The sequence below is a fragment of the Hyla sarda genome, unplaced genomic scaffold, assembly GCF_029499605.1.
Source record: "Hyla sarda isolate aHylSar1 unplaced genomic scaffold, aHylSar1.hap1 scaffold_2795, whole genome shotgun sequence".
Lineage (NCBI taxonomy): Eukaryota > Metazoa > Chordata > Amphibia > Anura > Hylidae > Hyla > Hyla sarda.
The window spans coordinates 1-22145 of NW_026609499.1; the positions used below are offsets into that span (position 1 = coordinate 1).

General features: G+C 49.7%; 1 long non-coding RNA gene across 1 annotated transcript; it reads left to right on the forward strand.

Moving 5' to 3' along the window:
- Window positions 1-4141: 4141 nt before the first annotated feature.
- Window positions 4142-19359, forward strand: LOC130326072 (uncharacterized). The gene is made up of 5 exons (XR_008870750.1): window positions 4142-4321; window positions 9523-9850; window positions 11500-11675; window positions 16894-17221; window positions 18872-19359. It is a non-coding gene; the product is annotated as an uncharacterized LOC130326072 (long non-coding RNA).
- The last annotated feature ends 2786 nt before the right edge of the window (window positions 19360-22145 follow it).

Consider the following 22145-nt stretch of genomic DNA (forward strand, 5'->3'; position numbering starts at 1 on the left):
GGTGTCATTCCTGGGGGTGGGGGGAAGGGATGGGGGGTTGTTTTGATTTGTTCATGTGTGTTTTTTATGTTTTGTCAAAAACTAAACAAAAACCTTAATAAATCTTTCTGATAAAAAAAAAAAACTATATTGATAAAGGGGATTCCTACAAATAAAAAACAGGGACTAAGGATCATAAATGTTCCTAATCTCTGTACCTGAGACAAGGTTGTGTTATATAAGAAGCTGTTCATAGATGATATACTTATTAACAACACATATATCTTCATGTATAAGGGAGAGACTATGACATCTCTACAGGTCTAGATTTTACATCTAGCCTGATTGTTATCAGTAATTAATATAAATATTAATTACCTGTCTCGTGGTTCCTTTCGTGCAGCTGACGAGGGTTCACCTTCTCACCGGGCATCAGTCATCTGTAAAAAGACACCAGTATGATAACATGCTCCTTATACATGCTACAGACGCTAATATATATAACACTCTAGGGCCAGAACTACTTATCTCAGGGATTATGAAACCGCATAAGAAAAGGGAACAAAAAATAAATAAATAAAGGAATACATAGGGATCTAAATGATTTTTTCTAACTTAAAATATTTTGTACATTTTAAATATTTTTTATAAAATATTTTATCACATTTTTTTATAATATATAAAACAGTCAATCATGTAATAGGAATGTATGCCCTTTAATTTTGAAAGGGGCGGTTGAATTATTTTATTAATTGTTTTACCCCTCTGCCCTGCTCTTTTATTCCCCTTGTCATCCATGTCCACCCCTCACCCCTGTTAACCCCCCGCCCCCCCCCATGTCCACCCCCCCTTTCTCCCGAGTCCACCCTCTTGTCATCCCTGTCTACCTTGGCCAACCCTTTCCAACACCTGTTATCTATGTTCACCATATCCGTCCACCCCTCTGACAACCCCCAACCCCCCCCCCCACGTCTACCTCTCTGTCACCCATGCCCACGTCTACCTCTCTGTCACCCATGTCCATTCCCTATTGTCCCCTCTGTCCCTTTGTCACTCCTGTCCACCCTCTTTTACCCCCTTGTCACCCCTGTCCACCCCTCTAACCCCCTTGTCTCCCATGTACACCCTCCTGTCATCCATGTCCACCTTGGCCACCCCGCTGTCACCCATGTTCCCCCTCCCCCCATTCTTTACCCCACTGGCCACATCCTTGTCACCTATGTCCATCTGTTCTGTCCCTTTGTCACCCCTGTCCACCCCTCTGTCACCCCCTGTGCCCACCCGTCACCCATTTACACTCTTCTACACCCATGCTGATCCCCCCTCCCCCTAATACAATGCTGATTCCCCCATTCCCTTAATACAATGCTTTTTACCCATCCCCCTAATACAATACTGATCACCCCCTCCTCCTAATACAATGCTGACCGCCCTCCCCTTCCATCCCCCCAAAACACTGCTGCCATCCCCCCTAATATACTGCTGATCCCCCCTCCCATCCACCCTAATATACTGCTGATCCCCCCTCCCATCTCCCCAAATACAATGCTGATCCACCCCTCCCCCTAATACAATGCTAATCCCCCCTGCCCCCTCCCCCAATACACTGCTGTATCCCACCCCTGTCCCCCTCCACTTAATACAATCCTGTTCCCCCCAGGGCTAGATTAAGGCTTCCCCACATTAGGTTGTAGTTCCCCCAGATTAGGTGCAGTATAAGTCCCCGCACATTAGGTTGGCAGTACAAGTCCCCGCACATTAGGTGTGCAGTACAGTTCCCTCACATTAGGTGTGCACTACAGTTCCCCCACATTAGGTGTGCAGTACAGTTCCCCCACATTAGGTGTAGTATAGTTCCCCTACATTAGGTGCAGTAAAGTTCCCCCACATTTGGTGTGCAATACAGTTCCCCCACATTAGGTGCTTAGTACAGTTCCCCTACATTTGGTGTGCAATACAGTTCCCCCACATTAGGTGTGCAGTACAGTTCCCCCACATTAGGTGTAGTATAGTTCCCCTACATTAGGTGCAGTACAGTTCCCCCACATTAGATGTGCAGTAAAGTTCCCCCACATTTGGTGTGCAATACAGTTCCCCCACATTAGGTGCTTAGTACAGTTCCCCCACATTTGGTGTGCAATACAGTTCCCCCACATTAGGTGCTTAGTACAGTTCCCCCACATTAGGTGCAGTATAGTTCCCCCACATTAGGTGCAGTACAGTTCCCCCACATTAGGTGCAGTACAGTTCCCCCACATTAGGTACAGTACAGTTCCCCCACATTAGGTTGACAGTATAGTTCCCCACATTAGGTGCAGTATAGTTCCCCACATAAGGTTGGCAGTATAGTTCCCCCACATTAGGTGCAGTACAGTTCCCCCACATTAGGTGCAGTACAGTTCCCCCACATTAGGTACAGTACAGTTCCCCCACATTAGGTTGACAGTATAGTTCCCCACATTAGGTGCAGTATAGTTCCCCACATTAGGTTGGCAGTATAGTTCCCCCACATTAGGTGCAGTATAGTTCCCCACATTAGGTGCAGTATAGTTCCCCACATAGGTGCAGTATAGTTCCCCACATTAGGTGCAGTATAGTCCCCCACATTAGGAGCAGTATAGTCCCCCACATTAGGTGCAGTACAGTTCCCCCACAGACATTCAGCCTTCAGCCATATACAGTGTATGGCTGGAGGCTTTATGCCTGTTTACTGCCCCACTTCACTATACCGACCACCACTCCGGGGTCACAATCTACTGCTATGGCCTATGGGCCAGAGCAGTAGGTCCCGGGACCGGAGGTGGGGTGGTCGGAACACTGAAGATGACGTGCCGCTGGTCACTTACCATGCACGTTCGTCCTCCTCACTGCTCCGCTCTGTTACTATGGGCGCACGCACGGGACATCAGTGACGTCCCTGCGTGCGCTACCTCCCGGAGGCCCCTGCGTTTTTAAAGTTAATGTGGGGCCGCAGAGAGGTAACCGGGGCATCCTTGTGTCCCGAAAAGATTTTTCAGGACACAGGGATGTCCCTAATGTGACTGGTGCCCCCTGCGGGCACGGGGGCCGGAGCAGACGCTCCATAAGCGCCAATGATGATCCGGCCCTGGCGGCCGCTGGAGGACAAAAAAATGCAGCCACATCTCAAAGCGGCCCATCGGGAAATTTCCAGGTATCCCGGTAGGCCTGTCCGGCCCTGCCCCTATGTTACCCATGTACACTCCTCTACACCCCCAACTGCTGATCCCCTCCCCCTAATACACTGCTATTCCCCTCCTCTCCCATCCCCCCTAATACACTGCTGTTCCCCTCCCCTCCTCCTAATGCTGACCCCCTTCCTCTCCCATCCCCCCTAATACACTGCTGATCCCCCTCCCATCCCCCTAATACACTGCTGATCCCCCTCCCATCCCCCCCTAATGCAATGCTTATCCACCCTCCCGCTAATACAATGCTGAGCCCCTCTCCCCCTAATACAATGCTGATCCCCCCTCCCCCTAATACAATGCTGACCCCCCTCCCCTTCTATCCCCCCAAAAACACTGCTGCCATCCCCCCCTAATACACTGCTGATCCCCCCTCCCACCCCCCCCTAATACACTGCTGATCCCCCCTCCCATCTCCCCTATTACAATGCTGATCCACCCCTCCCCCTTATACAATGCTGATCCCCCCCCCGGCTCCCTCAAATACACTGCTGTATCCCACCCCTGTCCCCTCCACTTAATACAATGCTGTTCCCCCCACCCCAGGGCCCACATTAAGGCTGTCTGGAAGACGGAGTACTTAATTATGATGCCCCCCCCCGGACAGTTCCCCCACATTAGGTGCAGTATAGTTCCCCCACATTAGGTTGTAGTTCCCCCAGATTACGTGCAGTATAAGTCCCCGCACATAAGGTTGGCAGTACAAGTCCCCGCACATTAGGTGTGCAGTACAGTTCCCCCACGTTAGGTGTGCACTACAGTTCCCCCACATTAGGTGTAGTATAGTTCCCTCACATTAGGTGCAGTACAGTTCGCCCACATTAGATGTGCAGTAAAGTTCCCCCACATTTGGTGTGCAATACAGTTCCCCACATTAGGTGCTTAGTACCGTTCCCCACGTTTGGTGTGCAGTACAGTTCCCCCCACATTAGGTGCATAGTAACAGTTCCCCCACATTAGGTGCAGTTTAGTTCCCCCACATTAGGTGCAGTACAGTTCCTCCACATTAGGTGCAGTACAGTTCCCCCACATTAGGTACAGTACAGTTCCCCCACATTAGGTTGACAGTATAGTTCCCCACATTAGGTGCAGTATAGTTCCCCACATTAGGTTGGCAGTATAGTTCCCCACATTAGGTGCAGTATAGTTCCCCACATTAGGTGCAGTATAGTTCCCCCACATTAGGTGCAGTATAGTCCCCCACATTTAGGAAGTATAGTCCCCCCACATTAGGTGCAGTACAGTTCCCCCACAGACATTCAGCCTTCAGCCATATACAGTGTATGGCTGGAGGCTGAATGCCTGTTTACTGCCCCACTTCAGTATTCCGACAACCACTCCGGCGTCACAATCTACTGCTATGGCCTAAGGGCCATAGCAGTAGGTCCCGGGACCGGAGGTGGGGTGGTCGGAACACTGAAGATGACGTGCCGCTGGTCACTTACCATGCACGTTCATCCTCCTCACTGCTCCGCTCTGTTACTATGGGCGCACGCACGGGACATCAGTGACGTCCCTGCGTGCGCTACCTCCCCGAGGCCCCTGCGTTTTTAAAGTTAATGCGGGGCTGCAGAGAGGTAACCGGGGCATCCTTGTGTCCCGAAAAGATTTTTCAGGACACAGGGATGTCCCTAATGTGACTGGTGCCCTCTGCGGGCACGGGGGCCAGAGCAGACGCTCCATAAGCGCCAATGATGATCCGGCCCTGGTGGCCGCTGGAGGGCAAAAAAATGCAGCCACATCTCAAAGCGGCCCATCGGGAAATTTCCCGGTATCCCGTTAGGCCTGTCCGGCCCTGCCCCTATGTTACCCATGTACACTCCTCTACACCCCCAACACCCCTCTGTCACCCACATACACCCCTTTATCATCCATGTACACTCCTCTATACCCCTGATCCTACACTCGTCTACACTCCTGAGTTTTAATACAATGCTAACTCCCTAATCAAATACACTGCAGACCCCCCTATCCCTAATATACTGCTGATCCCCTCCCCCTAATACACTGCTATTCCCCTCCTCTCCCATCCCCAATACACTGCTGTTCCTCTCCCCTCCCCCTAATGCTGACCCCCTTCCTCTCCCATCCCCCCTAATACACTGCTGATCCCCCTCCCATCCCTCTAATACACTGCTGATCCCCCTCCCATACCCCCTAATGCAATGCTGATCCACCCTCCCCCTAATACAATGCTGAGCCCCTCTCCCCCTAATACAATGCTGAGCCCCTCTCCCCCTAATACAATGCTAATCCCCCTCCCCCTAATACAATGCTGACCCCCCTCCCCTTCTATCCCCCCAAAACACTGCTGCCACCCCCCCCTAATACACTGCTGATCCCCCCCTCCCATCCCCCTTAATACACTGCTGATCCCCCCTCCCATCTCCCCTATTACAATGCTGATCCACCCCCAGCCCCCCCCAAATCCACTGCTGTATCCCACCCCTGTCCCCCTCCACTTAATACAATGCTGTTCCCCCCCCCACCCCAGGGCCACATTAAGGCTGTCTGGAAGACGGAGAACTTCATTATGATGGCCCCCCCGACAGTTCCCCCACATTAGGTGCAGCATAGTTCCCCCACATTAGGTTGTAGTTCCCCCAGATTAGGTGCAGTATAAGTCACCGCACATTAGGTTGGCAGTACAAGTCCCCGCACATTAGGTGTGTAGTACAGTTCCCCACATTAGGTGTGCAATACAGTTTTATTGCACACTTTATTATTAAGTGTTTTTCTAGTTTGATTGACCCTGATGGTCGCTTTGTGTGCCTTTATGGCGAATTTTACCATGTGCCTTTTATATTGGCTGCAATATATATCCCTACCCCATATTCTAGTGATGTAGTAAGGAGGGTGGTGTCCTTTGTCTCTTCCCTGCCAGATGTGCCCCTTCTTCTGGTAGGAGATTCAAATGATCTTTTGAATCCGTCCATAGATTAATTTGGGGGTAGAGGGGCCCCTATAGAGTCTTCTGTTACCGGTCTGACTAGGTTTGTAGAGGAAGCTGGGTGGGTTGACTTATGGAGTTGGTGCAATCCTGCAGGTAGGCAGTATTCCTGCGACTCTAGTTCCCATGGTACTCTGTCACGTATTGATTTAGTGCTGGGTAATGAGCTGATCTTCCCATGGGTGGCGTTGGTGGAATATCTCCCCTGTCATTTATCGGATCATTCTCCTATTCATGTACACCTTAACTTAAGTTCTAGTCCTAGAGTTAGGGGGTCCTTGTGGCATTTTATTCCAATCTGGCTTCAGGTACCTACAATAGGTCACACCCTGGTAGCGGATATTGAATCTTTCCTGGAAATTAATTGTGGCTCAGCTTTGTTGGGGGTAGTGTGGGATTCTCTGAAGGCTTTTGTCCCGGGTGTGTTTATTAGAGACATTACCACATGTAAATTGAAGAATCAAGGAATACAGGAGTTGTTGCAATGGCAGGTGCTTTTTGCTGAGAGGGAGTTCCTTGGGAGCCTGTCTGGTGCTGTTCAGGTTCGCTGGCAGTCTTTGAGCACTCTACTGTATGTACATCTACTGCACATGGCGGATAATAAAGGTTTTTTCAGCAGCAGCAATATTTTGAAAGTGGGGAAAGCACTGGCCGTTTACTGGCACGTATGATTCGGGTGCAGCAGGAGTCCATGGCCATTCTTTGTCTCTGCAATGGTGCTGGGTCTCTGGTGCAGGAAGATGCTAAAATTCTTGATGTGTTAGTCTCCTCTTATGAGGAGACGTATTCCTCCAAATAGTTTTATGATGATGTTACTGTGTATCAATTTGTTTCCTCTATCCCAGTGGCAGCCCTGTCGCAGACCCAGAGAGACTTCCTGAACATACTTTGAGAGAGTTGGAGGAGGCCCTGGGTAATTTGGTAAGATAAACGCATAGCTCTATATGCTGATGATATGCTTCTTTTCTTGGGTGATGTGGTCTTTGTGTCCTCCCTTTATTGGTTTACATATATTGATGTGTCTTTGCTCTGTGTCGGCCTAAATGTGTGGTGATTCTTTTGTTTCATGTTTTTTTTTCTTATTTTCCTTCCCTTATAGCCCAGTATAATATTCTCCTACTCCTAATGTGTCTTCCAAGGCTTTTCTTTTCTTTTTTGGTGACTGCTACACGGGTTATAACATGGTGCTCTAGTTTATATTTGCCATAAGAACCTGGAGGGAGGTGTCATTCCTGGGGGTGGGGGGGAAGGGATGGGGGGTTGTTTTGATTTGTTCATGTGTGTTTTTTATGTTTTGTCAAAAACTAAACAAAAACCTTAATAAATCTTTCTGATAAAAAAAAAAAACTATATTGATAAAGGGGATTCCTACAAATAAAAAACAGGGACTAAGGATCATAAATGTTCCTAATCTCTGTACCTGAGACAAGGTTGTGTTATATAAGAAGCTGTTCATAGATGATATACTTATTAACAACACATATATCTTCATGTATAAGGGAGAGACTATGACATCTCTACAGGTCTAGATTTTACATCTAGCCTGATTGTTATCAGTAATTAATATAAATATTAATTACCTGTCTCGTGGTTCCTTTCGTGCAGCTGACGAGGGTTCACCTTCTCACCGGGCATCAGTCATCTGTAAAAAGACACCAGTATGATAACATGCTCCTTATACATGCTACAGACGCTAATATATATAACACTCTAGGGCCAGAACTACTTATCTCAGGGATTATGAAACCGCATAAGAAAAGGGAACAAAAAATAAATAAATAAAGGAATACATAGGGATCTAAATGATTTTTTCTAACTTAAAATATTTTGTACATTTTAAATATTTTTTATAAAATATTTTATCACATTTTTTTATAATATATAAAACAGTCAATCATGTAATAGGAATGTATGCCCTTTAATTTTGAAAGGGGCGGTTGAATTATTTTATTAATTGTTTTACCCCTCTGCCCTGCTCTTTTATTCCCCTTGTCATCCATGTCCACCCCTCACCCCTGTTAACCCCCGCCCCCCCCCATGTCCACCCCCCTTTCTCCCGAGTCCACCCTCTTGTCATCCCTGTCTACCTTGGCCAACCCTTTCCAACACCTGTTATCTATGTTCACCATATCCGTCCACCCCTCTGACAACCCCCAACCCCCCCCCCCCACGTCTACCTCTCTGTCACCCATGCCCACGTCTACCTCTCTGTCACCCATGTCCATTCCCTATTGTCCCCTCTGTCCCTTTGTCACTCCTGTCCACCCTCTTTTACCCCCTTGTCACCCCTGTCCACCCCTCTAACCCCCTTGTCTCCCATGTACACCCTCCTGTCATCCATGTCCACCTTGGCCACCCCGCTGTCACCCATGTTCCCCCTCCCCCCATTCTTTACCCCACTGGCCACATCCTTGTCACCTATGTCCATCTGTTCTGTCCCTTTGTCACCCCTGTCCACCCCTCTGTCACCCCCTGTGCCCACCCGTCACCCATTTACACTCTTCTACACCCATGCTGATCCCCCCTCCCCCTAATACAATGCTGATTCCCCCATTCCCTTAATACAATGCTTTTTACCCATCCCCCTAATACAATACTGATCACCCCCTCCTCCTAATACAATGCTGACCGCCCTCCCCTTCCATCCCCCCAAAACACTGCTGCCATCCCCCTAATATACTGCTGATCCCCCCTCCCATCCACCCTAATATACTGCTGATCCCCCCTCCCATCTCCCCAAATACAATGCTGATCCACCCCTTCCCCTAATACAATGCTAATCCCCCCTGCCCCCTCCCCCAATACACTGCTGTATCCCACCCCTGTCCCCCTCCACTTAATACAATCCTGTTCCCCCCAGGGCTAGATTAAGGCTTCCCCCACATTAGGTTGTAGTTCCCCCAGATTAGGTGCAGTATAAGTCCCCGCACATTAGGTTGGCAGTACAAGTCCCCGCACATTAGGTGTGCAGTACAGTTCCCTCACATTAGGTGTGCACTACAGTTCCCCCACATTAGGTGTGCAGTACAGTTCCCCCACATTAGGTGTAGTATAGTTCCCCTACATTAGGTGCAGTAAAGTTCCCCCACATTTGGTGTGCAATACAGTTCCCCCACATTAGGTGCTTAGTACAGTTCCCCTACATTTGGTGTGCAATACAGTTCCCCCACATTAGGTGTGCAGTACAGTTCCCCCACATTAGGTGTAGTATAGTTCCCCTACATTAGGTGCAGTACAGTTCCCCCACATTAGATGTGCAGTAAAGTTCCCCCACATTTGGTGTGCAATACAGTTCCCCCACATTAGGTGCTTAGTACAGTTCCCCCACATTTGGTGTGCAATACAGTTCCCCCACATTAGGTGCTTAGTACAGTTCCCCCACATTAGGTGCAGTATAGTTCCCCCACATTAGGTGCAGTACAGTTCCCCCACATTAGGTGCAGTACAGTTCCCCCACATTAGGTACAGTACAGTTCCCCCACATTAGGTTGACAGTATAGTTCCCCACATTAGGTGCAGTATAGTTCCCCACATAAGGTTGGCAGTATAGTTCCCCCACATTAGGTGCAGTACAGTTCCCCCACATTAGGTGCAGTACAGTTCCCCCACATTAGGTACAGTACAGTTCCCCCACATTAGGTTGACAGTATAGTTCCCCACATTAGGTGCAGTATAGTTCCCCACATTAGGTTGGCAGTATAGTTCCCCACATTAGGTGCAGTATAGTTCCCCACATTAGGTGCAGTATAGTTCCCCACATAGGTGCAGTATAGTTCCCCACATTAGGTGCAGTATAGTCCCCCACATTAGGAGCAGTATAGTCCCCCACATTAGGTGCAGTACAGTTCCCCCACAGACATTCAGCCTTCAGCCATATACAGTGTATGGCTGGAGGCTTTATGCCTGTTTACTGCCCCACTTCACTATACCGACCACCACTCCGGGGTCACAATCTACTGCTATGGCCTATGGGCCAGAGCAGTAGGTCCCGGGACCGGAGGTGGGGTGGTCGGAACACTGAAGATGACGTGCCGCTGGTCACTTACCATGCACGTTCGTCCTCCTCACTGCTCCGCTCTGTTACTATGGGCGCACGCACGGGACATCAGTGACGTCCCTGCGTGCGCTACCTCCCGGAGGCCCCTGCGTTTTTAAAGTTAATGTGGGGCCGCAGAGAGGTAACCGGGGCATCCTTGTGTCCCGAAAAGATTTTTCAGGACACAGGGATGTCCCTAATGTGACTGGTGCCCCCTGCGGGCACGGGGGCCGGAGCAGACGCTCCATAAGCGCCAATGATGATCCGGCCCTGGCGGCCGCTGGAGGACAAAGAAATGCAGCCACATCTCAAAGCGGCCCATCGGGAAATTTCCAGGTATCCCGGTAGGCCTGTCCGGCCCTGCCCCTATGTTACCCATGTACACTCCTCTACACCCCCAACTGCTGATCCCCTCCCCCTAATACACTGCTATTCCCCTCCTCTCCCATCCCCCCTAATACACTGCTGTTCCCCTCCCCTCCTCCTAATGCTGACCCCCTTCCTCTCCCATCCCCCCTAATACACTGCTGATCCCCCTCCCATCCCCCTAATACACTGCTGATCCCCCTCCCATCCCCCCTAATGCAATGCTTATCCACCCTCCCGCTAATACAATGCTGAGCCCCTCTCCCCCTAATACAATGCTGATCCCCCCTCCCCCTAATACAATGCTGACCCCCCTCCCCTTCTATCCCCCCAAAACACTGCTGCCATCCCCCCTAATACACTGCTGATCCCCCCTCCCACCCCCCCTAATACACTGCTGATCCCCCCTCCCATCTCCCCTATTACAATGCTGATCCACCCCTCCCCCTTATACAATGCTGATCCCCCCCCCCCCGGCTCCCTCAAATACACTGCTGTATCCCACCCCTGTCCCCTCCACTTAATACAATGCTGTTCCCCCCACCCCAGGGCCACATTAAGGCTGTCTGGAAGACGGAGTACTTAATTATGATGCCCCCCCCCCGGACAGTTCCCCCACATTAGGTGCAGTATAGTTCCCCCACATTAGGTTGTAGTTCCCCCAGATTACGTGCAGTATAAGTCCCCGCACATAAGGTTGGCAGTACAAGTCCCCGCACATTAGGTGTGCAGTACAGTTCCCCCACGTTAGGTGTGCACTACAGTTCCCCCACATTAGGTGTAGTATAGTTCCCTCACATTAGGTGCAGTACAGTTCGCCCACATTAGATGTGCAGTAAAGTTCCCCCACATTTGGTGTGCAATACAGTTCCCCACATTAGGTGCTTAGTACCGTTCCCCCACGTTTGGTGTGCAGTACAGTTCCCCCACATTAGGTGCATAGTACAGTTCCCCCACATTAGGTGCAGTTTAGTTCCCCCACATTAGGTGCAGTACAGTTCCTCCACATTAGGTGCAGTACAGTTCCCCCACATTAGGTACAGTACAGTTCCCCCACATTAGGTTGACAGTATAGTTCCCCACATTAGGTGCAGTATAGTTCCCCACATTAGGTTGGCAGTATAGTTCCCCACATTAGGTGCAGTATAGTTCCCCACATTAGGTGCAGTATAGTTCCCCCACATTAGGTGCAGTATAGTCCCCCACATTAGGGAAGTATAGTCCCCCACATTAGGTGCAGTACAGTTCCCCCACAGACATTCAGCCTTCAGCCATATACAGTGTATGGCTGGAGGCTGAATGCCTGTTTACTGCCCCACTTCAGTATTCCGACAACCACTCCGGCGTCACAATCTACTGCTATGGCCTAAGGGCCATAGCAGTAGGTCCCGGGACCGGAGGTGGGGTGGTCGGAACACTGAAGATGACGTGCCGCTGGTCACTTACCATGCACGTTCATCCTCCTCACTGCTCCGCTCTGTTACTATGGGTGCACGCACGGGACATCAGTGACGTCCCTGCGTGCGCTACCTCCCCGAGGCCCCTGCGTTTTTAAAGTTAATGCGGGGCTGCAGAGAGGTAACCGGGGCATCCTTGTGTCCCGAAAAGATTTTTCAGGACACAGGGATGTCCCTAATGTGACTGGTGCCCTCTGCGGGCACGGGGGCCAGAGCAGACGCTCCATAAGCGCCAATGATGATCCGGCCCTGGTGGCCGCTGGAGGGCAAAAAAATGCAGCCACATCTCAAAGCGGCCCATCGGGAAATTTCCCGGTATCCCGTTAGGCCTGTCCGGCCCTGCCCCTATGTTACCCATGTACACTCCTCTACACCCCCAACACCCCTCTGTCACCCACATACACCCCTTTATCATCCATGTACACTCCTCTATACCCCTGATCCTACACTCGTCTACACTTCTGAGTTTTAATACAATGCTAACTCCCTAATCAAATACACTGCAGACCCCCCTATCCCTAATATACTGCTGATCCCCTCCCCCTAATACACTGCTATTCCCCTCCTCTCCCATCCCCAATACACTGCTGTTCCTCTCCCCTCCCCCTAATGCTGACCCCTTCCTCTCCCATCCCCCCTAATATACTGCTGATCCCCCTCCCATCCCCCTAATACACTGCTGATCCCCCTCCCATCCCCCCTAATGCAATGCTGATCCACCCTCCCCCTAATACAATGCTGAGCCCCTCTCCCCCTAATACAATGCTGAGCCCCTCTCCCCCTAATACAATGCTAATCCCCCTCCCCCTAATACAATGCTGACCCCCCTCCCCTTCTATCCCCCCAAAACACTGCTGCCACCCCCCCTAATACACTGCTGATCCCCCCTCCCATCCCCCTTAATACACTGCTGATCCCCCCTCCCATCTCCCCTATTACAATGCTGATCCACCCCTCCCCCTTATACAATGCTGATCCCCCCCCAGCCCCCCCAAATACACTGCTGTATCCCACCCCTGTCCCCTCCACTTAATACAATGCTGTTCCCCCCCACCCCAGGGCCACATTAAGGCTGTCTGGAAGACGGAGAACTTCATTATGATGGCCCCCCCGACAGTTCCCCCACATTAGGTGCAGCATAGTTCCCCCACATTAGGTTGTAGTTCCCCCAGATTAGGTGCAGTATAAGTCACCGCACATTAGGTTGGCAGTACAAGTCCCCGCACATTAGGTGTGTAGTACAGTTCCCCACATTAGGTGTGCAATACAGTTTTATTGCACACTTTATTATTAAGTGTTTTTCTAGTTTGATTGACCCTGATGGTCGCTTTGTGTGCCTTTATGGCGAATTTTACCATGTGCCTTTTATATTGGCTGCAATATATATCCCTACCCCATATTCTAGTGATGTAGTAAGGAGGGTGGTGTCCTTTGTCTCTTCCCTGCCAGATGTGCCCCTTCTTCTGGTAGGAGATTTAAATGATCTTTTGAATCCGTCCATAGATTAATTTGGGGGTAGAGGGGCCCCTATAGAGTCTTCTGTTACCGGTCTGACTAGGTTTGTAGAGGAAGCTGGGTGGGTTGACTTATGGAGTTGGTGCAATCCTGCAGGTAGGCAGTATTCCTGCGACTCTAGTTCCCATGGTACTCTGTCACGTATTGATTTAGTGCTGGGTAATGAGCTGATCTTCCCATGGGTGGCGTTGGTGGAATATCTCCCCTGTCATTTATCGGATCATTCTCCTATTCATGTACACCTTAACTTAAGTTCTAGTCCTAGAGTTAGGGGGTCCTTGTGGCATTTTATTCCAATCTGGCTTCAGGTACCTACAATAGGTCACACCCTGGTAGCGGATATTGAATCTTTCCTGGAAATTAATTGTGGCTCAGCTTTGTTGGGGGTAGTGTGGGATTCTCTGAAGGCTTTTGTCCCGGGTGTGTTTATTAGAGACATTACCACATGTAAATTGAAGAATCAAGGAATACAGGAGTTGTTGCAATGGCAGGTGCTTTTTGCTGAGAGGGAGTTCCTTGGGAGCCTGTCTGGTGCTGTTCAGGTTCGCTGGCAGTCTTTGAGCACTCTACTGTATGTACATCTACTGCACATGGCGGATAATAAAGGTTTTTTCAGCAGCAGCAATATTTTGAAAGTGGGGAAAGCACTGGCCGTTTACTGGCACGTATGATTCGGGTGCAGCAGGAGTCCATGGCCATTCTTTGTCTCTGCAATGGTGCTGGGTCTCTGGTGCAGGAAGATGCTAAAATTCTTGATGTGTTAGTCTCCTCTTATGAGGAGACGTATTCCTCCAAATAGTTTTATGATGATGTTACTGTGTATCAATTTGTTTCCTCTATCCCAGTGGCAGCCCTGTCGCAGACCCAGAGAGACTTCCTGAACATACTTTGAGAGAGTTGGAGGAGGCCCTGGGTAATTTGGTAAGATAAACGCATAGCTCTATATGCTGATGATATGCTTCTTTTCTTGGGTGATGTGGTCTTTGTGTCCTCCCTTTATTGGTTTACATATATTGATGTGTCTTTGCTCTGTGTCGGCCTAAATGTGTGGTGATTCTTTTGTTTCATGTTTTTTTTTCTTATTTTCCTTCCCTTATAGCCCAGTATAATATTCTCCTACTCCTAATGTGTCTTCCAAGGCTTTTCTTTTCTTTTTTGGTGACTGCTACACGGGTTATAACATGGTGCTCTAGTTTATATTTGCCATAAGAACCTGGAGGGAGGTGTCATTCCTGGGGGTGGGGGGAAGGGATGGGGGGTTGTTTTGATTTGTTCATGTGTGTTTTTTATGTTTTGTCAAAAACTAAACAAAAACCTTAATAAATCTTTCTGATAAAAAAAAAAAACTATATTGATAAAGGGGATTCCTACAAATAAAAAACAGGGACTAAGGATCATAAATGTTCCTAATCTCTGTACCTGAGACAAGGTTGTGTTATATAAGAAGCTGTTCATAGATGATATACTTATTAACAACACATATATCTTCATGTATAAGGGAGAGACTATGACATCTCTACAGGTCTAGATTTTACATCTAGCCTGATTGTTATCAGTAATTAATATAAATATTAATTACCTGTCTCGTGGTTCCTTTCGTGCAGCTGACGAGGGTTCACCTTCTCACCGGGCATCAGTCATCTGTAAAAAGACACCAGTATGATAACATGCTCCTTATACATGCTACAGACGCTAATATATATAACACTCTAGGGCCAGAACTACTTATCTCAGGGATTATGAAACCGCATAAGAAAAGGGAACAAAAAATAAATAAATAAAGGAATACATAGGGATCTAAATGATTTTTTCTAACTTAAAATATTTTGTACATTTTAAATATTTTTTATAAAATATTTTATCACATTTTTTTATAATATATAAAACAGTCAATCATGTAATAGGAATGTATGCCCTTTAATTTTGAAAGGGGCGGTTGAATTATTTTATTAATTGTTTTACCCCTCTGCCCTGCTCTTTTATTCCCCTTGTCATCCATGTCCACCCCTCACCCCTGTTAACCCCCGCCCCCCCCCATGTCCACCCCCCTTTCTCCCGAGTCCACCCTCTTGTCATCCCTGTCTACCTTGGCCAACCCTTTCCAACACCTGTTATCTATGTTCACCATATCCGTCCACCCCTCTGACAACCCCCAACCCCCCCCCCACGTCTACCTCTCTGTCACCCATGCCCACGTCTACCTCTCTGTCACCCATGTCCATTCCCTATTGTCCCCTCTGTCCCTTTGTCACTCCTGTCCACCCTCTTTTACCCCCTTGTCACCCCTGTCCACCCCTCTAACCCCCTTGTCTCCCATGTACACCCTCCTGTCATCCATGTCCACCTTGGCCACCCCGCTGTCACCCATGTTCCCCCTCCCCCCATTCTTTACCCCACTGGCCACATCCTTGTCACCTATGTCCATCTGTTCTGTCCCTTTGTCACCCCTGTCCACCCCTCTGTCACCCCCTGTGCCCACCCGTCACCCATTTACACTCTTCTACACCCATGCTGATCCCCCCTCCCCCTAATACAATGCTGATTCCCCCATTCCCTTAATACAATGCTTTTTACCCATCCCCCTAATACAATACTGATCACCCCCTCCTCCTAATACAATGCTGACCGCCCTCCCCTTCCATCCCCCCAAAACACTGCTGCCATCCCCCTAATATACTGCTGATCCCCCCTCCCATCCACCCTAATATACTGCTGATCCCCCCTCCCATCTCCCCAAATACAATGCTGATCCACCCCTTCCCCTAATACAATGCTAATCCCCCCTGCCCCCTCCCCCAATACACTGCTGTATCCCACCCCTGTCCCCCTCCACTTAATACAATCCTGTTCCCCCCAGGGCTAGATTAAGGCTTCCCCCACATTAGGTTGTAGTTCCCCCAGATTAGGTGCAGTATAAGTCCCCGCACATTAGGTTGGCAGTACAAGTCCCCGCACATTAGGTGTGCAGTACAGTTCCCTCACATTAGGTGTGCACTACAGTTCCCCCACATTAGGTGTGCAGTACAGTTCCCCCACATTAGGTGTAGTATAGTTCCCCTACATTAGGTGCAGTAAAGTTCCCCCACATTTGGTGTGCAATACAGTTCCCCCACATTAGGTGCTTAGTACAGTTCCCCTACATTTGGTGTGCAATACAGTTCCCCCACATTAGGTGTGCAGTACAGTTCCCCCACATTAGGTGTAGTATAGTTCCCCTACATTAGGTGCAGTACAGTTCCCCCACATTAGATGTGCAGTAAAGTTCCCCCACATTTGGTGTGCAATACAGTTCCCCCACATTAGGTGCTTAGTACAGTTCCCCCACATTTGGTGTGCAATACAGTTCCCCCACATTAGGTGCTTAGTACAGTTCCCCCACATTAGGTGCAGTATAGTTCCCCCACATTAGGTGCAGTACAGTTCCCCCACATTAGGTGCAGTACAGTTCCCCCACATTAGGTACAGTACAGTTCCCCCACATTAGGTTGACAGTATAGTTCCCCACATTAGGTGCAGTATAGTTCCCCACATAAGGTTGGCAGTATAGTTCCCCCACATTAGGTGCAGTACAGTTCCCCCACATTAGGTGCAGTACAGTTCCCCCACATTAGGTACAGTACAGTTCCCCCACATTAGGTTGACAGTATAGTTCCCCACATTAGGTGCAGTATAGTTCCCCACATTAGGTTGGCAGTATAGTTCCCCACATTAGGTGCAGTATAGTTCCCCACATTAGGTGCAGTATAGTTCCCCACATAGGTGCAGTATAGTTCCCCACATTAGGTGCAGTATAGTCCCCCACATTAGGAGCAGTATAGTCCCCCACATTAGGTGCAGTACAGTTCCCCCACAGACATTCAGCCTTCAGCCATATACAGTGTATGGCTGGAGGCTTTATGCCTGTTTACTGCCCCACTTCACTATACCGACCACCACTCCGGGGTCACAATCTACTGCTATGGCCTATGGGCCAGAGCAGTAGGTCCCGGGACCGGAGGTGGGGTGGTCGGAACACTGAAGATGACGTGCCGCTGGTCACTTACCATGCACGTTCGTCCTCCTCACTGCTCCGCTCTGTTACTATGGGCGCACGCACGGGACATCAGTGACGTCCCTGCGTGCGCTACCTCCCGGAGGCCCCTGCGTTTTTAAAGTTAATGTGGGGCCGCAGAGAGGTAACCGGGGCATCCTTGTGTCCCGAAAAGATTTTTCAGGACACAGGGATGTCCCTAATGTGACTGGTGCCCCCTGCGGGCACGGGGGCCGGAGCAGACGCTCCATAAGCGCCAATGATGATCCGGCCCTGGCGGCCGCTGGAGGACAAAGAAATGCAGCCACATCTCAAAGCGGCCCATCGGGAAATTTCCAGGTATCCCGGTAGGCCTGTCCGGCCCTGCCCCTATGTTACCCATGTACACTCCTCTACACCCCCAACTGCTGATCCCCTCCCCCTAATACACTGCTATTCCCCTCCTCTCCCATCCCCCCTAATACACTGCTGTTCCCCTCCCCTCCTCCTAATGCTGACCCCCTTCCTCTCCCATCCCCCCTAATACACTGCTGATCCCCCTCCCATCCCCCTAATACACTGCTGATCCCCCTCCCATCCCCCCTAATGCAATGCTTATCCACCCTCCCGCTAATACAATGCTGAGCCCCTCTCCCCCTAATACAATGCTGATCCCCCCTCCCCCTAATACAATGCTGACCCCCCTCCCCTTCTATCCCCCCAAAACACTGCTGCCATCCCCCCTAATACACTGCTGATCCCCCCTCCCACCCCCCCTAATACACTGCTGATCCCCCCTCCCATCTCCCCTATTACAATGCTGATCCACCCCTCCCCCTTATACAATGCTGATCCCCCCCCCCCCGGCTCCCTCAAATACACTGCTGTATCCCACCCCTGTCCCCTCCACTTAATACAATGCTGTTCCCCCCACCCCAGGGCCACATTAAGGCTGTCTGGAAGACGGAGTACTTAATTATGATGCCCCCCCCCCCGGACAGTTCCCCCACATTAGGTGCAGTATAGTTCCCCCACATTAGGTTGTAGTTCCCCCAGATTACGTGCAGTATAAGTCCCCGCACATAAGGTTGGCAGTACAAGTCCCCGCACATTAGGTGTGCAGTACAGTTCCCCCACGTTAGGTGTGCACTACAGTTCCCCCACATTAGGTGTAGTATAGTTCCCTCACATTAGGTGCAGTACAGTTCGCCCACATTAGATGTGCAGTAAAGTTCCCCCACATTTGGTGTGCAATACAGTTCCCCACATTAGGTGCTTAGTACCGTTCCCCCACGTTTGGTGTGCAGTACAGTTCCCCCACATTAGGTGCATAGTACAGTTCCCCCACATTAGGTGCAGTTTAGTTCCCCCACATTAGGTGCAGTACAGTTCCTCCACATTAGGTGCAGTACAGTTCCCCCACATTAGGTACAGTACAGTTCCCCCACATTAGGTTGACAGTATAGTTCCCCACATTAGGTGCAGTATAGTTCCCCACATTAGGTTGGCAGTATAGTTCCCCACATTAGGTGCAGTATAGTTCCCCACATTAGGTGCAGTATAGTTCCCCCACATTAGGTGCAGTATAGTCCCCCACATTAGGGAAGTATAGTCCCCCACATTAGGTGCAGTACAGTTCCCCCACAGACATTCAGCCTTCAGCCATATACAGTGTATGGCTGGAGGCTGAATGCCTGTTTACTGCCCCACTTCAGTATTCCGACAACCACTCCGGCGTCACAATCTACTGCTATGGCCTAAGGGCCATAGCAGTAGGTCCCGGGACCGGAGGTGGGGTGGTCGGAACACTGAAGATGACGTGCCGCTGGTCACTTACCATGCACGTTCATCCTCCTCACTGCTCCGCTCTGTTACTATGGGTGCACGCACGGGACATCAGTGACGTCCCTGCGTGCGCTACCTCCCCGAGGCCCCTGCGTTTTTAAAGTTAATGCGGGGCTGCAGAGAGGTAACCGGGGCATCCTTGTGTCCCGAAAAGATTTTTCAGGACACAGGGATGTCCCTAATGTGACTGGTGCCCTCTGCGGGCACGGGGGCCAGAGCAGACGCTCCATAAGCGCCAATGATGATCCGGCCCTGGTGGCCGCTGGAGGGCAAAAAAATGCAGCCACATCTCAAAGCGGCCCATCGGGAAATTTCCCGGTATCCCGTTAGGCCTGTCCGGCCCTGCCCCTATGTTACCCATGTACACTCCTCTACACCCCCAACACCCCTCTGTCACCCACATACACCCCTTTATCATCCATGTACACTCCTCTATACCCCTGATCCTACACTCGTCTACACTTCTGAGTTTTAATACAATGCTAACTCCCTAATCAAATACACTGCAGACCCCCCTATCCCTAATATACTGCTGATCCCCTCCCCCTAATACACTGCTATTCCCCTCCTCTCCCATCCCCAATACACTGCTGTTCCTCTCCCCTCCCCCTAATGCTGACCCCTTCCTCTCCCATCCCCCCCTAATATACTGCTGATCCCCCTCCCATCCCCCTAATACACTGCTGATCCCCCTCCCATCCCCCCTAATGCAATGCTGATCCACCCTCCCCCTAATACAATGCTGAGCCCCTCTCCCCCTAATACAATGCTGAGCCCCTCTCCCCCTAATACAATGCTAATCCCCCTCCCCCTAATACAATGCTGACCCCCCTCCCCTTCTATCCCCCCAAAACACTGCTGCCACCCCCCCTAATACACTGCTGATCCCCCCTCCCATCCCCCTTAATACACTGCTGATCCCCCCTCCCATCTCCCCTATTACAATGCTGATCCACCCCTCCCCCTTATACAATGCTGATCCCCCCCCAGCCCCCCCAAATACACTGCTGTATCCCACCCCTGTCCCCTCCACTTAATACAATGCTGTTCCCCCCCCACCCCAGGGCCACATTAAGGCTGTCTGGAAGACGGAGAACTTCATTATGATGGCCCCCCCGACAGTTCCCCCACATTAGGTGCAGCATAGTTCCCCCACATTAGGTTGTAGTTCCCCCAGATTAGGTGCAGTATAAGTCACCGCACATTAGGTTGGCAGTACAAGTCCCCGCACATTAGGTGTGTAGTACAGTTCCCCACATTAGGTGTGCAATACAGTTTTATTGCACACTTTATTATTAAGTGTTTTTCTAGTTTGATTGACCCTGATGGTCGCTTTGTGTGCCTTTATGGCGAATTTTACCATGTGCCTTTTATATTGGCTGCAATATATATCCCTACCCCATATTCTAGTGATGTAGTAAGGAGGGTGGTGTCCTTTGTCTCTTCCCTGCCAGATGTGCCCCTTCTTCTGGTAGGAGATTTAAATGATCTTTTGAATCCGTCCATAGATTAATTTGGGGGTAGAGGGGCCCCTATAGAGTCTTCTGTTACCGGTCTGACTAGGTTTGTAGAGGAAGCTGGGTGGGTTGACTTATGGAGTTGGTGCAATCCTGCAGGTAGGCAGTATTCCTGCGACTCTAGTTCCCATGGTACTCTGTCACGTATTGATTTAGTGCTGGGTAATGAGCTGATCTTCCCATGGGTGGCGTTGGTGGAATATCTCCCCTGTCATTTATCGGATCATTCTCCTATTCATGTACACCTTAACTTAAGTTCTAGTCCTAGAGTTAGGGGGTCCTTGTGGCATTTTATTCCAATCTGGCTTCAGGTACCTACAATAGGTCACACCCTGGTAGCGGATATTGAATCTTTCCTGGAAATTAATTGTGGCTCAGCTTTGTTGGGGGTAGTGTGGGATTCTCTGAAGGCTTTTGTCCCGGGTGTGTTTATTAGAGACATTACCACATGTAAATTGAAGAATCAAGGAATACAGGAGTTGTTGCAATGGCAGGTGCTTTTTGCTGAGAGGGAGTTCCTTGGGAGCCTGTCTGGTGCTGTTCAGGTTCGCTGGCAGTCTTTGAGCACTCTACTGTATGTACATCTACTGCACATGGCGGATAATAAAGGTTTTTTCAGCAGCAGCAATATTTTGAAAGTGGGGAAAGCACTGGCCGTTTACTGGCACGTATGATTCGGGTGCAGCAGGAGTCCATGGCCATTCTTTGTCTCTGCAATGGTGCTGGGTCTCTGGTGCAGGAAGATGCTAAAATTCTTGATGTGTTAGTCTCCTCTTATGAGGAGACGTATTCCTCCAAATAGTTTTATGATGATGTTACTGTGTATCAATTTGTTTCCTCTATCCCAGTGGCAGCCCTGTCGCAGACCCAGAGAGACTTCCTGAACATACTTTGAGAGAGTTGGAGGAGGCCCTGGGTAATTTGGTAAGATAAACGCATAGCTCTATATGCTGATGATATGCTTCTTTTCTTGGGTGATGTGGTCTTTGTGTCCTCCCTTTATTGGTTTACATATATTGATGTGTCTTTGCTCTGTGTCGGCCTAAATGTGTGGTGATTCTTTTGTTTCATGTTTTTTTTTCTTATTTTCCTTCCCTTATAGCCCAGTATAATATTCTCCTACTCCTAATGTGTCTTCCAAGGCTTTTCTTTTCTTTTTTGGTGACTGCTACACGGGTTATAACATGGTGCTCTAGTTTATATTTGCCATAAGAACCTGGAGGGAGGTGTCATTCCTGGGGGTGGGGGGAAGGGATGGGGGGTTG